The following is a 15927-nucleotide window of genomic DNA, read 5'->3' on the forward strand; positions in this document are numbered from 1 at the left end:
ATTTTGTCGACTCGTTTCGGATGCACAAATTGACTACGCATTTGTAAAGATCTATTGATCGTACTATATATATATATATATATATATATATATATATATATATATATATATATATATATATATATGTGCATGCATAAATTATCAGACACATTTCCACTTTATGTGTCGTTTTACTCCTGCTTATTGCTGAATAACTTCGATGAATATTTTCCGGAGAAAATTCCACATAGTGGCAATTTAGCGGAGACATCTGACGACTTTTATTGAGTGGTGTGGTAGATCGAGAATCATTATAGGAAATGGTAAGATGGCGGAAAAGGAAATAGCTTTTTTCTGTCGGAAAATCTCGGCGAGTGCACAACTTTCATGAAATGTCGTTGAAGGTAACTTATGTTATCCTGTTGTGGGGGACTAAATTGAGGGTCTTTGATTTATTGGAAAAAATCTAATGAAGTCTTTGGAATGAGAAAAAGAATTAGTTGTTTTGCGATAGTGAGACGATTTTTTTTATGAATTCTACGAATCTAAATTCAATTTAATTGGGATCATCTTTCTGTTATATACTGATTAGGGTGATTAACTTCCATGTTTAGATAAATTCATGGATTATAATGATAATTTTTAATTGGAACTTCCAGAATCAAACATTAATATATAATGGTATTTGTATGTATTTGTCAGTCCTAAATAAATGTTGAAATTATTGTGATGTCGTAGTTGACAGACAGAAATTATTCAGATTTGTGGGACTTCAAATAACTTGCCACATCTCCAAGCAAATAATCCTGAAGTTTCATTTCAAGAAATTCTGAATTTGATTCAATATTTAAAAAATTGACAAAGTATGGTAAGGTGTCACTTCCAACATGAAATTCTTGAGAAATATAATTATAATTTGGACGCTTATACATATTTTCTGTTGGCATTCATGAAAAACTCAATCATCGCTAACCGTAGTTATTCTCGTTGAAATATTCCTGCATGCGAATTCGGGCATGATTCATAGACAAACCCTGTGAAACCCTTGAATAAATCCCGATATATAATCACTTCTCTAGTGGCATAATTTCTATTCCAAGTGTCATGGTCAGGAAGTTTTTCTTTCGGTGATTCAATGTTTTTGTTGGTCTGGAGCCTCCCCTGATTCGAATGGTTTCTATAATAGTTCTGTTTACCAACCTAATTCTGAAAAGAAATGTAATATAGTCGACCATTTTGGAGTTGGCACAAAGTTGAATGATATGAGTCATAGAAACAGTTTTGTTATTTCTGTTGCCTCGATTTCGTTTTGATGTTCGTCTAAGAGGAAGGGAAGCTGAATATTTCGCAGTACGATAGTTGAAATTTTGGATTACTTCAGACTAACTGGAAATTAATATGTTAACGAGTTTCTTCATCATCTTCACTGCATTTCTAATGTACTTATATTGTTGATGATTATTTCTTATGGGCATTTTCTTTCTCATGATTAACTCTACTTCCTACACTGACAATTTTTTGGATTGACTTCGAATATTAAAATATCGAACGGTACATGTTACGCCTGAAAAACATCGTCTATATTCAAATGTGCGTGTAGGTTTGGTATGCCAGCATTGATATTTCACATAATAACAACCGTAAAAACTTTTTAATGAGATGGTTAAATAATTTAGCTGTCGCGCTGTGACTATAATTAAAAATTAGGAATTAGTAGATTTCTCTCGTCGATGTCGGCTTCATTTGAATACTTCAACAACATAATTTTGTTTATATTTATGGCTTTATAACTATTCGTATAATTTATAAGTGTAAGATCGTCAGTCAGAGATTTCGGTTCATTTGGAGGAATATAAATGTAGTGGTTACAGCCATTCATTGAAAAACTATGTTGTACGTTTCATTTCTTCAAGTGGGCGTGTGACTGGAGAAATGTTTTATCCATCAGTTCAGGAGAGTACCGTATTTCAGAATTTTTTTTTTTTGGGGTTTTTCACTTCTCCACTAATATATTTTTCATGAAGGAAGAAACACTAAGATACAAACTGAATAAACAATAAACAACCAAACTGGAATGAATATTTTTTATGAAGGTTGATTTACGTAGGTAGCGTTACCTTTTCAATTTGTATACATTTGTTAAAAAAATTGACAGAAAATACTTCTCAAGTTATTAAACACAAAAGTATTAGTACACAATTTCATTTATAAGAAATGTATTTGTAATTTCTTCTATTTTCCACCTAATTATACACCTAACAGTGTTCGTAACGAAAATATGGGTTCTGATTGATTCAGTGTTTATAATATGAGGTAGTTACAGAAACGTTTTCCTTTCGGTTTATTATTAAATATAAAAACAATTGTTCAGTGTCCTGAACTATTAAATGAAAACTCCCAATAAAGTATTACTTGAAAGAATTTTTTAATGTCAGAGTTGTAGAGAGGCAAAAATATTATTTGCAGCTGCATCAAATCTTTCATGATCAATTAAATATAGATATTTGTCCACCTGCTTTTATTTTCTAAAGTCATTAAAATTTTCATAATTTTCTATAAACATTTGACATTTGGCTAATATTCTAATTTTTAAGAGTAATTATTGAGAGTAATAACAAAAAACCTCAAATTTTATGGATAAATTTCTTATTTTTTAAAAATATACCACGAGTGAATTATTTTGTCTATTGCTGGTGGCTAGATTGGTGTTTATCAAAAATAACAGATTGAGTTGAAAAATGGATATTTATTCGAGAAAAGGTATTCACCAGAAATTTTGAAAATAAAAAAAACGAAACTCATGTGGAAAACGGAAATGTTCCCCCATCAACTCTTTTTACGATCATCAACTGTGGAATGCCTGGTGATGAGCTTTGATGTCTCAACATTTCGCTGAGAAATTTCTCATGTTATTCGCACTCATCGCCAACAAAGACGAATTTCGCGAGCAATTTCGAAATTCAACAAACTATCTTCAAGACCATTTTACTGCACTTAAATTAACATTCATACGCATTTTATTATGACAGCGAAATTTACGGCAGTCGACATAGTTTGACTTCGGCGAATAAAACGTCGGAAATATATTTATCCGGATTTAAATATAGAAAGGTGCAAACAGCAAGAGTTACTGCGGACATCTTTCTCCATTTACACATTCGACTTGCCGCGAGTATGTATATACGGACACAAGGCGAATTGTCCCACAGTTTGTAGGAAACTGTTTTCTTCACATGTTTCATGAACTCAATATACTAAACAGTTGAGAAACAATGCATCTCTGGTTTTCAGTTGTCACATTATCTTAGTTATATCTTTTCTCACTGCAAATGAGTTTGAAAAACATCCTGAACATGAATACGCACTGAAATTAATCATGGTGTAAAAAAAATACAAAAATACATTGTATGGTTGGGCCATCGGGTTGTAATGCAGAGCTAATGTTCCGGCATAAAAAAAATGACGAATATTCGAAAGCGGGATTATTTCCATCGTGATTGTTCTATTAAGGATTCTCGTGAATAATAGAGGAATAATTTGGCTCTATTGAAATTATTTAAATTCCCGAACCGCCCCACACGTTACACACCCCCCTACATCGAAAAAATCGTTAATAAATCCGGAACTTCACGGTCAACTGTTCGTAACACGCCTCTTTCACATTTTCTCTTTGAGATTCACCTGCCCCTCTCATATATTTTTTTCATTCGAAGCGATTTATATGAGGCTTTGACTGTGGAGCGCCACCGCTATGTATCATGTTTCCCCTCGTTGCGAATGGCACATGAACAGTGGAAAAATGCGGAAATTACACCGCCCTGTGGAAGTAGGAATTCAATTGAGATATTTTACAATAGAACAAAAAGTTGGAAATTGGTAGAGCCACGGTTTATGGTTGAAAACTGAAGTATGTTCTGTTGATTGTCGAAGTAGAACTTTGGATAAGTAACTTTCAGACTTCACAAACCATCATACGATTATGTTGTCCAAAAGTGTGTATGATTATAAACACGAAAAAATCACAAATAGTTGAAGAGGTGTTTAGATTATTTTTATTAAAACATTTTCTGATGACAATGAAATAAATATATTATTTTCATGCCGCCTAAATAACATGGATTACAAATTCATTAGATTTATTGCGAAAAAAATACATTATAATTTTGACGAGCATCCAATTAATATATAACATTGCACAACAAAATCGACCTTTTTTTTTGTTGCATGAGATTTTTCACCTGTTGTTTAATAATTTAGGCTCGCTTATTTCAAATCTACTCTCAGATTTTTTCTATCAGCTCTAGTTTGGGAGATACAAGTACCCCCTTATTTGACTGTTGATATCGCTATCGTCAACGTCTTACTAGTTTCTATGTCTATTTTTGCAATGACTCCCTCTAGAAAGACCTGTGTAAAGAATCCAAATACATTTTGTCAAATTTGTGGCAAATATACATTCAAAAAATTCTGTTTAAATTTGTTGGACTTCGTGAAAATGCCTACATGGAGTACTTTCAATGGCCATTGGAAACAAATAACAAGCAGCTCTGGATGCCGAATATACTGTGTAAAACGTGTGTGGATTCTTTACGATTATGGAAGAGGGATCCCTTGAACTTCATTAACCCTATGATTTGGCGTCGAATCACTACGACGACTAGACCTACCCTGCGTTCAACTGATACATTAGATCCCCAACCATGTACATTTCAGGTACGTCCGCACGAAATTGTTCAGCGAATGAAAGAAAGTGACACAAGCTGCGAATATAGTATAGTAGAATATAGTAGCAAATTTGAAGACGCCGAAAGACCAAGAACATTCAACCAAGAGGATCTAAATGATTCAATAAGATATCTCGGATTGTCTAAAGCTTCATCAGAACTTCTAGCTTCTCGTAAGAAAGAAAGAAATTTGGCCACCAAAGAAACGAATGCCTGAGTGGCTGAGATGGGATTAAAAATATACGACCCCAATAATTAGCGTTTGTTTGTAGACTCATCAAAATGCGGTCTTAAATGTGTACTTTTGTATAATAGCAATATTGCTATTGCCTATTGCTCATTCAACCAAAGCTTGAGAAGAATATTCCACAATATTTCTGGTTAGAAACAAAATAAAATACACAGAACACAACTGGCTCATTTGCGTGAACTTGAAGTTGGTTAATTTTCATTTTGGCCAACAAAGCAGTTATACGAAATATCAGTGTTTCATTTGCTTGTAGGACAGCAGAGCTAAAACTGAGCATTAGATCAGAAAAGATTAGCCGCTTAGACACGAATTAAGGCAAGTTTAATGTAATAAACCCACTCCAGTGCCTCGAGAACGGTGAAAAGCCCATTCCTCAAGATGAGCATTAGATGCGTAGAAATCAGTCTGTTAGTTTATTCGAGCCGTAAACTTTCAAATTCAGAACCGTATTTAGTTAGTGATGGAGTTTAAAAGTAAATTCCATGACAGCCGGTGAAAAAGATGCGTGTAATGAGTTTGTGAAACACCTTTTGGGAAATAGGAATTCTGTCAACTTTCCTGACCACGTCAAGCAGTTACTATTGTATTTTCAGCAACGTGAATGCAACATGAGCATTAAGATGCATTTTCTTCATAGTCACTGTCGTTCATAGTCGATATCCTGAAAATCTTGAAAATTTGAGCAAAGAGCAGGAAGAACGCAGGATGTTCGCACCATGAAGGAGCGCTACCAGGGCTATTGGAGTGAAAGTATGATGGCTGACTACTGTTGGATTATCCAGAATAGAAAAACACTCCAAATCATTCCAGAAAGTCACATAGAAAACATAAAAAAAGTTTTGTTTCTAATTGGATGTTTAAAAAAATGTCTATATGATGGAAAACCATATTTTTTCGATAAAACTAGGTACCCCTTATATCTCAAAAAGTAGAGCTGCTAGCAAAAATCTGAGTAGAGATTTGGAATAGGGGTAAAAAATGCAGCTAGATCCATAAAAAATATTCCTTGCTACAAAAATGGGTTCTAATTTCGACACAATGTTTCATTGGAATGATATTACCATGTTTTTTCATTACCATGTTTTATCATACTTCAAATATTCCTTGAAATATAAAGCATCGTAAATACATGGGAATGATTCACTTCAATACCTTTATCATTTCAATAATGATTCAACGTCATTTTCTATTGCAGATTCTGGCGTTTATGTTGGGATGTTCCACCGATTTTTCAACCTGATCTGCAGACCGACATTTAGAAATAAGAAGATTCATCTGCCTCAGAAAAGAACGCGATGATCAGTTCGACAGAAGAAGATGATTCTCAAACCATTTGATGACAAAAGTAATCAATACAAATTGGATTCCATCGAAAGCTGTTGAAATAAAACTTTGTATATTATTCCTTTGCTTCATTTCAAAGCAATCTCCTCTACCTCCCATTCGTAAAAAAAATTGTTCAGTGGGCATGTGGTATTCTCAGAAATATATTAAAACGAAAACATTGTTGTCAGGTTGTGATTCTATATATTTTATCATTTGATAAAATATATAGAATGATAAAATATACATCATTTGATAAAATATATAGAATGATAAAATATACATCATTTGATAAAATATATAAAATGATAAAATATATAGAATCACAACCTGACAACAATGTTTTCGTTTTAATGCAATTATATTTCTGGAAATTTAGTGCCTGCTGTTATGGAATTTTAGTATAATATACTGAACATCACTTGAGGACTCAAAGTTAACATCCTTTGGATTTTGTCACTGATCTCCATTCATTAAAAATGTTCATAGGTAGCGCCACCTCTATACCGCATATAAAATCTCATGAAAATGATCTCTTGTTAGGAATACATGTGATATTTCTTACTCAGCTGAATGTTCAGTGCGAAAAAAATTATTTCTATATAACATTTTTGTTTTCTGTCATTCGAATGTCAAGTTCAAAGAATTTCATTTTATTAAGAAGTAATCTCACTGTCTATTCAGTTACCCATTCAAATGTTGAAACAGTTTTGAGAGGTCATTCCACAGATGAAAAAGTTCTCGTGTGTCTCCAAATATTTCAGTTACTTTTAGTTTTCAACTATTTTCTCAGATGGCACCACTCTCATACCACAGTTCGTGCCTCAGTATGATATTATAAATACGAGCCACTGTCAAGAGTATTCAATGACGAAATAAGATCTCAAAATTCTGTATGGATATGATTTCATGGAATATCTTCCAAAAATGTTTTTGAGGAACGAATAATTCTTTCAAAACTAATATCTTTCAAACATCAAGACAGTTAGTGTTTACTTGACTCTCCCTTCATCTCATCTCAGCATAAATAGCTATATTATTTCAAAGGGAGAGTTCGACGACGACATGCAAGTGACAAAAATATCAATTCAAAATTCAGTTAACGTTCTCAATTTCTTTTTAGTTTTCAAACATTTTCCTCAGATGGCACCACTTCCATACCAAAATTTATGCCTCAGTATGATAATATAAAATATGAGCGAGCCACTATCATAGTAATCAGTGACTCAAATTAAAGGGTAGGATTGGTTAATTTTCTTCATGAAAATTTTGCACAAAAAAACAGTTCACAAATAAAAAAAAACAATCTTTTAAAATAAATGTCTTGCTAATATCTTCCAAACATCAAGACATGTGTCTGGAGTCGTTCGGCTAGTTGACCCTCACCTCCATCCCATCTCAGGGTAATTAACTAAATCTTTTCGAAGGAAGAGTTTGACTGCGAGATGCAAGTGGCACACCCTCTATCAATTTAAAAAATGTCTAGAATTTTAGACAATATCTATCAAAAATTCCAGTTGACGTTCTCAATTACTTTTAGTTTCCAAACATTTTCTCAGATGGCACCACTTCCATACCACAATGTATGCCTTAGTATGATATTATAAAATATGAACCGCTATCAGAGTAACCAGTGACTCAAAAAAAAGGTGTGGGTGGTGTCCATTTTTTCATCAAAACTTTTTACAAAAAAAAATTCTACAAGAAATGAACAATTCTTTCAAAACTAATATTTTGCAATCATCAAGACAGTTGGTGCCAGGAGTCGTTAGGCTAGTTAACCCTCCCACCTTCCCATCTCAGCGTAACTAGCTATATCATTTCAAAGGAAGAGTTTGACTGCAACATGCAAGTGGCGCCCTCTGCCGATATAAAAAAGTTTAGTATTTCAAGACAAAAATATCGATTGAAAATTTTAGTTGACGTTCTCAATTACTATTAGTTTTCAAACATTTTATCAGATGGCGCCACTTTCATACCACAATGTATGCCTCAGTATGATATAAAATATGAGCCACTATCAGAGTAACCAGTGACTCACAATAAAAGGATGGGGTGGTGTCAATTTTTTCATCAAAATTTTATACAACAAAAAATTTCTACAAGAAACGAACAATCCTTTCAAAACTAATATCTTTCAAACATCAAGACAGTTAGTGTGTGGAGTCGTTAGGCTAGTTGACCCTCCCACCTTCCCATCTCAGCGTAACTAGCTATATCATTTCAAAGGAAGAGTTTGACTGCAACATGCAAGTGGCGCCCTCTGCCGATATAAAAAAGTTTAGTATTTCAAGACAAAAATATCGATTGAAAATTTTAGTTGACGTTCTCAATTACTATTAGTTTTCAAATATTTTATCAGATGGCGCCACTTTCATACCACAATGTATGCCTCAGTGTGATATTATAAAATATGAGCCACTATCAGAGTAACCAGTGACTCACAATAAAAGGATGGGGTGGTGTCAATTTTTTCATCAAAATTTTATACAACAAAAAATTTCTACAAGAAACGAACAATCCTTTCAAAACTAATATCTTTCAAACATCAAGACAGTTAGTGTGTGGAGTCGTTCGGTTAGTTAACCCACCCTCCTTCCCATCTCAGCCTAACTGGCTATATCATTCCAAAGGAAGAGTTTGACTGCAACATGCAAGTAGCGCCCTCTGTTGTTTTCAAAAAATATGTATCGTTTAATATTCTCGACAAAAATGTTACAATGGTTCCTAAAAATTTCAGTTAAAAGCTCTCATTTATTTCAGTTTTAAAATATTCTATCAGATGACACATGTCTCGGTATGAGATTATGAAATAAGGCACTAACAAAGCAGTCAGTAACTCACAAGAGACTATCAAATTCTTTCACAAAATTTTGTACAGAAAAATATTTCACAAAAATAAGAATTTTTTGAAGTTACTATCTTTCAAAAATCAACACAATGTCAAACATTAACACATTTCACAAGAAACGAACAGTTCTCTCAAAACTAATATCTTCCAAACATCAAGACAGTTAGTATCTGGAGTCGTTCGGCTCGTTGACTCCCCTGCATTCCATCTCAGCGTAAGCTATATCATTTAAAACGAAGAATTCGACTGTAACATGCAAGTGGCGCCCTCTGTTGTTTTCAAAAAAAATATTTATCGTTTTGCATTCTCGACAAAAACATCAGAATGGTTCCAAAAATGTCAGTTGAATGCTCTCATTTACTTAACTTCCAAAATATTCTATCAGATGGCACGATTTATGTCTCAGTATGAGATTATGAAATATGTCACTAACAGAGAAGTCAGTGCCTCACAAGGGATGGAGGGTTATCAAATTCTTTCACAAAATTTTGTAGAGAAATATATTTCACAAAAATAAGAAGTTGGTACCTTTCAAACATCAAAAAATGTCTATGTTCGTTTGGTTAACTGCTATTATCAGCATAACTCATTACATCATTTCAAACTGAGAGTTTGACTAGGGCATGCAAGTTGCGCCCTCTGTTAATTTTTGAAAAAGATTTAGAATTTAAATATCTTGAAAAATATTAGTTTTCTGATATATTTTCGTGAACTATTTCCTTATTTTTTCACAAAATTTTATATTTTCAAAACACTATTACATTCGAAATATATTTCTTATTAACGTTTAATATTTCGTCAGTACCCACCAATTTCAAGTTTTGTTTTGCTCGACTACCTTTTCGACTTGTGTTCGTCAGGAGGACGAATGAAAAACAACTTACTGTATCTATTCACCTGTTCGTCGTCTTCATTTCATTCCGGTTTGACTGTTTGTCATTATGTTTTCAAACGTGTTGGAGCCTGGCTTCCTTACCCTTCCAACTGGTGATATTCAGGTTGGAAAAGATTCCCTTACCTTTTTGAACTAAAATCGCCTGAAATTCACAGCGACATAAAAGTGGCACCATCTGTTGGATTTCTCTATATAATATTTCATTTTTATTTATTTTCTATCAGGAAGTTTTTTAATTTCCTGATTGTGTAAAAATCCACTCAATAATCAATAACTGAATTGATTCATTGCAGTTATCAAAGAAAAAAATCAATAAAAGAAAAAAAATTTATTGTGAAAATAAAAAATCACAGAAAAAATATTTGGATCATATACTGCGACTGCATCATTGCAAAACATTTGAGTTCCTTGGGTGCTCTGAAGTTCATTTTATTCGCCTAATTTATACCCACTTGAAATAAGTTGAAGTCAATTCCACAGATTTTGGTATTAGCAATTTTTCACCATTCAATCCTGAAATTATAAAAATTGGATGGATCATCGGAAATTTATAACAAGTATATCTTGTTTAATGATATTGGACTCGATGTTGTTTCAGTCGGATGATTTGCAATAACAGTGACATGTTTGCAAATAACTTTCCAAAGAACTTTCAGTAAATTTTCCGAAACAAAATACATTAGGAAACATAATTTCGAAACGTCAGTTTTCTTACACACACCTATAAGGCAATACTTAGAAGTAGAGAAGATTGTAGTGGATTGAACAAATAAAATCAGAGAAAACCTCAAGTGAAATTTTGCCAAGATTATTGACATCAAGCAACTGAAGTAGGAATACTATTTTTGAACAAGACTGTTTCCTGTTGGAATTTGTCCTATTATCTTTAAAAAATCACTACGAGAAACTTGAAATCACAATAAATTCCCATTCTATTGAACACCTTCAAGTTCAATAATTTCTACATCGATTTCAAGCAAAGACACGTTTTCTCCATTTGGGATCCAATTTCTTCGAATTCTCTCGATATACCTCTCGATTTCTCTTTTTACATACAAAGCGACACCTCCCCGGTACGATAAATTTCAATTTCCTATTTCGATGGCAGTCTCACGGTTTCCTTGGCCAGATCTTCTGTTTGCACCCCGTCGAGCTAGCGAAGTGACCTGCGACCCCAGACAGCCATAATGCACCCTCCACACATACACGTGAGCCTCTTGGAACTGGAATAATGCCTTCCCAAGAAATAATAGTACAGTCTAATTGGTAAAAGTTTGTCGCAAATGAGTGAGGCATTTAAAATACAATAAAAAAGTGTCTAGGAGTCAGAGAAAAAAAACTATAGACTTGTCGCTTCTATTTCATGTTTGAAGCTTCATAGTTACTCGTGATATATATTTCTGTCAAGTCACACAGTTTACAAGTTTCCTCCACCACACAAATATGTAGAAACATTAGCCAAAAAATTACAAGAAAAAATTCAATAAGTTCATATCATTTATATCAATCATATTAGGATGTTGTAATAACTTCGGCCACCAAGATGGCCTGATTTGTATCTTTGAAGCATTTCTTTTAATTTCTTTTAATAGGCCATTATTAAAATTGGAGCTACACAAAGTTCTCTTATTGGCTCAGTTGCATTTTTATTCTTTATATATGATATTGAAGACTTAAACAATGCAGATAACTCGTTTGTAGTTATTTAGTCTAATAACGATTTGTGTTAAAAAATGTCTCGTTTTTTTAAAACAAAAATAAACTTTAAATAACTTTAAAATACAAATCATGAAATGATAAAAACAACAACAAAAATTAATTGGCGCTCCGGGGCGACTTCATTGATTCCAGTGCCGCATTTGCCTTTTCAACCGCAGGAAAACCCGGTAAAACCTGCAGTACCACATCATCTGAAGATCTTGATCTGCCAATATCCTCTCTCTCATAAAACAAAATGTAGGGTGTCTCCAGAGGCTTTATTAAATTCACTGCATCGCCAGAATATTTAGTGACACGACTATCGTCAAACTTAAACCAGTTTGTTTCGTCTTTGACCAAGGCGTAATAATGACCAGATTCAACGCCAGAACCACAGTGAACAATGAAGATTATAATAGTGGTCTGCTAGGTTGAAGTGTTCATCTATTTTGAACCTTCGTAAGAGTTTGGTGCTTCCGTCAGAGGTTGAGTAATGTTTGAAGATCATCAGTGTTATTATTAGATTGATTGGTGCCTCTTCTATACTTGTTTTCTTATAACAGTCAGTTAGTTCAGCGCATGTTTGGCAATACAGTCGATCATCACCTGTTAAAAGTTCTATTTTTAGATGATTTAACAATAAGCTTTGCACGGACTGGTTATTAGTCATATTGGCTATTTACTTCAAGAACTAACTCACCTTATCATATTCTGTGGATAAAGCCAAACACCTGGATTTCAACAATGTAAAATTTCAATGACACCAACAATTTAAAAGTGTGTAAGTTGAACTTATTTAAGAAAGATAATCGATTTAAAAAAAAACGAACTCAAACTTCTGAAATACTATTTTTGTATATACACGAAACATGGAGCCACAATTTTATATTTTGTATTTTTTTCAGGTTTTTATTCTGTACACAGAAAACTTAAATTTAGAAGTCACCAGGACACCAGGAAATTACAAATCTCAACACTAAATCCTAGAAAATATTCCAGGCATGATGCAGTAATCTACACCAGAAGTCTCGGGCTAACGGTTAGGCAAAAAGGTTAGGATTTATGTCGGCAGTGTCACTACCTAGTCGTATTTCGCTAAAACTTACGGTTTGAGTACGTAAAACCAGCCGTGTTTGAATATATTTGCCTGCATGCGCTTGAGATTCTCACGAACTTTATACTCTTTATTCTTTGTGTGAAGTTCACAATTTACAAGAAAGCAAACAATGAGTTTTACGTGGGACGTTCAAACTGATGGTGCCGATTACCGTTATCCACATATTTGAAGATCATAATGTCAGAATACTATGGTCGGTCATTAGAATAAAGAAAAAGTTCAAATGAAATGACAACAGCTCTTCATTTGTACAGAGACAATTGTATAAACCAAACATGAAAATTCAAATATAAGTATACAAAGTGAGTTGTGTTATTTATTTAGACTGGAGCAAAGGAATAACAGAAATCATGGAATTTAGAAGTTGAAAAAATATGAAAGAATATTCACTAGACAAAATGGTATGAAGAAAACGAAAAAATTCGAAACAAAAGTATTTACTTATCTTGTCCAGAAAGGAGCAAAGTGTAATTGAACGTCAAGACAGACACTGAAGAATTTCCGAAAAGACAGAGCAGAAACTCTAACTGATACTTCAACAACTAAACAACTAGGGGAAGATTATACTGGACAAGCGAGACCAAGAGCTTCTTCAAGAACGACGCTCAACAACAAAAAAAAAATAAAAAAAATAACAGGTTCCCCAAATTTATACAAAAGAAGCCAGAGGTGAATCTAAGAATGTTTAATGTCAAGTTCACGAAGTCTAATGTGAGGTTAAAAAATTTCAAAGAGGAAGCAAGTAGATCTGAGGCAAATTATAGGGTAAAATCAAAACTCCCAAAAGTGAATGTTTGTTCTGTTTGAATGATCGGTTGGTACAGGAGATTGAAGCAAAATTCACAGGCAGGTACCTCTTTCATCAACCTCACTTATTCCCAAGCATATAAGTTTTTTTTACTTGCATGACACTCAAAGCATTATCAGTTTGAAAAAGGGAAAATTTCTCTTTTTATAAGAGTTCCGAGTTGTAAAGAATAAAACTCGTTAATGACTCCTCATCAGCAGTGAGGAACCAATTTCCTGCTTGTTATAAATATCGAAGAAATATACGCCTTCAATAAATCTGGTGGGATGAATCGAAAGCGAAGAATAAAAGAAGGCGAGTTTTTCCATCATTGATCAAACCCTGATATGAACCACATAGTCAAGTTGGAAAAAGACTTCAACAGATCCAGAAAATTCATAAAATTGCAATGTCATAGTCGTGATTGAACTCATGCTTCTCTGTCAAAAAATGGTCTGCAGATGTGAAATTGGTTCACATTCAAGAAAGTACTCTCATTCTCTTTTATTATTTAGGAAAAAATCTCTCTGTTTGGCCAATTTAAGTTTTGGTGCAAGAACCACAAGTCAATTTATAGAATCCGGATTTATACAACACTGAAATTTTGTCTTTATTTTCAATAAATTTGTTCAAATTATTATTTGATCTGTAATTCACGTCCACGGATATGTTAATATCCTTGACGCTTACTATCATTTCTGGAAGTTGGATAGACCTGGTTCATGACTTGTTTTCGTAGTTTTTTAAACGAAGTTCAATAAGTGAAGTCTTTTATAATTTTCAGCCATGTAGTTTCACATGTGAAAGATGTATGATTATACTAACTCAACCTATATATAGTGTTACATAAGTATTTTGTACTTTTTTTAATTCAATTCAATGAAACAAATATTTACGTAAATTATTTACTTTGCTGGAAGTTTCATTTTAGTTCATTCTACACACTTGAAATCATGAATTTACTTTTTCCATGTGGTAAATAAAATATTTTCTGCCAGCATATTTGCAATGATTTAAGAATGAGAATATGGGAAAAAACGAGTTAGATTATTCACAATAAACAAATTTATATTCGAGTGTCAAACAAGAGATCACAGTTCGCCTGTGGTGCGATCTATTCTTTGCTATTTCCACCTCCTTGCCTGTCTCCGAGACATATTACGAAGTTATTTTTCGAGTAGATTTCGAAGGGGACAAATTGCCAAACGTGTTCGTTTCATACAACGACTAATAGACACTGTCCTCTTTTTGGTGTTTGTTTCTTGGCCACCCAATGATCGGTCTCGATGCTTTTTCTTGTTTAGCAAAGCTACAACGGGTGAATGAAGAAAAACGACGTGTGAATAGGACACGGGTCCGTTTTTCAAGCAGAGGGATGGACATGTAAGTTTCCTTTGCTCGGTGTTATTGAAAGGATTTGTTTTCTTGTTTTCTTCAATTTTTCACTGTAAAGGTAAATCGTGATGAATTCATTCCAGAACAGCAATTTCGATGTATGAGCATAAACTTTAATCTGTGGGGGAGGGGGGATTCAGAAGTCATCAACTTATTGGTGTTACTATTCAATTACAAAAAATGGCCGAAATATTCAAATATTTCAAGAGACAATATTTATCGAATGTTGAAAATATATCTGTTGTTGGAACATTGAATGTGAACTCCAAATACAGATTTTTTTTGTTCGGCAGACATGTAATAGCTATTCATGTTTGTAACTGAAGAAATAATGTTAATTATTGTTGATCATAGTTTGGAAAAAAATTATTAATCGAAACAATCTGCATTTTTTTCCATCTGTCACTGAAATTATCAATAAACTTGGTTTCGCAGCTTTTCACGCCATTTTAAATGAGTCTTATTATTTATTAAAGTTAGACACATAGGTACCTACATAAAGCGAAAGTTAATAGTATCTTTCACATACTCTTTGATATGGAGAAATTGTTATTCTCAGTGATTGCGATGTGAATTTTTGTGATTTGACTCTTGAAAAAAATTCAGAAACAAGCTATAGTCCGTTCATAATTTGTCGATAGCACAAAATGAGGGCCCAAGTCATAAAACGGTCGTAAAACTCGTAAAATCATTGGCGGAGGTTCCTGAGGTGTTTATTCATTAAATATAAAGCTTCAGTTTATATTCGAAACTTGCCTTGAAAGGGTGAAGTTGTTACGTTGGTTTAGTACATTTTTTAATCGCATTTAATTTACGGCTCGTTGGTGTTTCGACGTCTACGGCACTAATTAACGTCTCTAATATTTATTTTGCGAATTTTGTGCAGTGCGTGAGTAACTTTTTTTCAT

General features: G+C 33.3%; 1 protein-coding gene and 2 long non-coding RNA genes across 8 annotated transcripts in view; 1 reads left to right on the forward strand and 2 right to left on the reverse strand.

Moving 5' to 3' along the window:
• Nucleotides 1-6355, forward strand: part of LOC141486454 (uncharacterized) — a 427453-nt gene extending 421098 nt beyond the window's left edge. For both annotated transcript variants that reach the window (XR_012467850.1, XR_012467849.1), the window contains one exon: nucleotides 6149-6355. This is a non-coding gene — a long non-coding RNA (uncharacterized lncRNA). The remainder of the gene's footprint in view (nucleotides 1-6148) is intronic.
• Nucleotides 1-15927, reverse strand: part of unc-5 — a 706638-nt gene that overhangs the window by 50327 nt on the left and 640384 nt on the right. The window lies entirely within an intron of this gene.
• Nucleotides 10336-15927, reverse strand: part of LOC141486455 (uncharacterized) — a 43482-nt gene continuing 37890 nt past the window's right edge. Inside the window, exon 2 of the long non-coding RNA XR_012467851.1 lies at nucleotides 10336-10535. This is a non-coding gene — a long non-coding RNA (uncharacterized lncRNA). The remainder of the gene's footprint in view (nucleotides 10536-15927) is intronic.

The sequence above is a fragment of the Leptinotarsa decemlineata genome, unplaced genomic scaffold (assembly GCF_025532065.1).
Source record: "Leptinotarsa decemlineata unplaced genomic scaffold, Ldec_3_MD MMD2_tig00026354_RagTag_RagTag, whole genome shotgun sequence".
In the NCBI taxonomy this organism is placed as follows: Eukaryota; Metazoa; Arthropoda; class Insecta; order Coleoptera; family Chrysomelidae; genus Leptinotarsa; species Leptinotarsa decemlineata.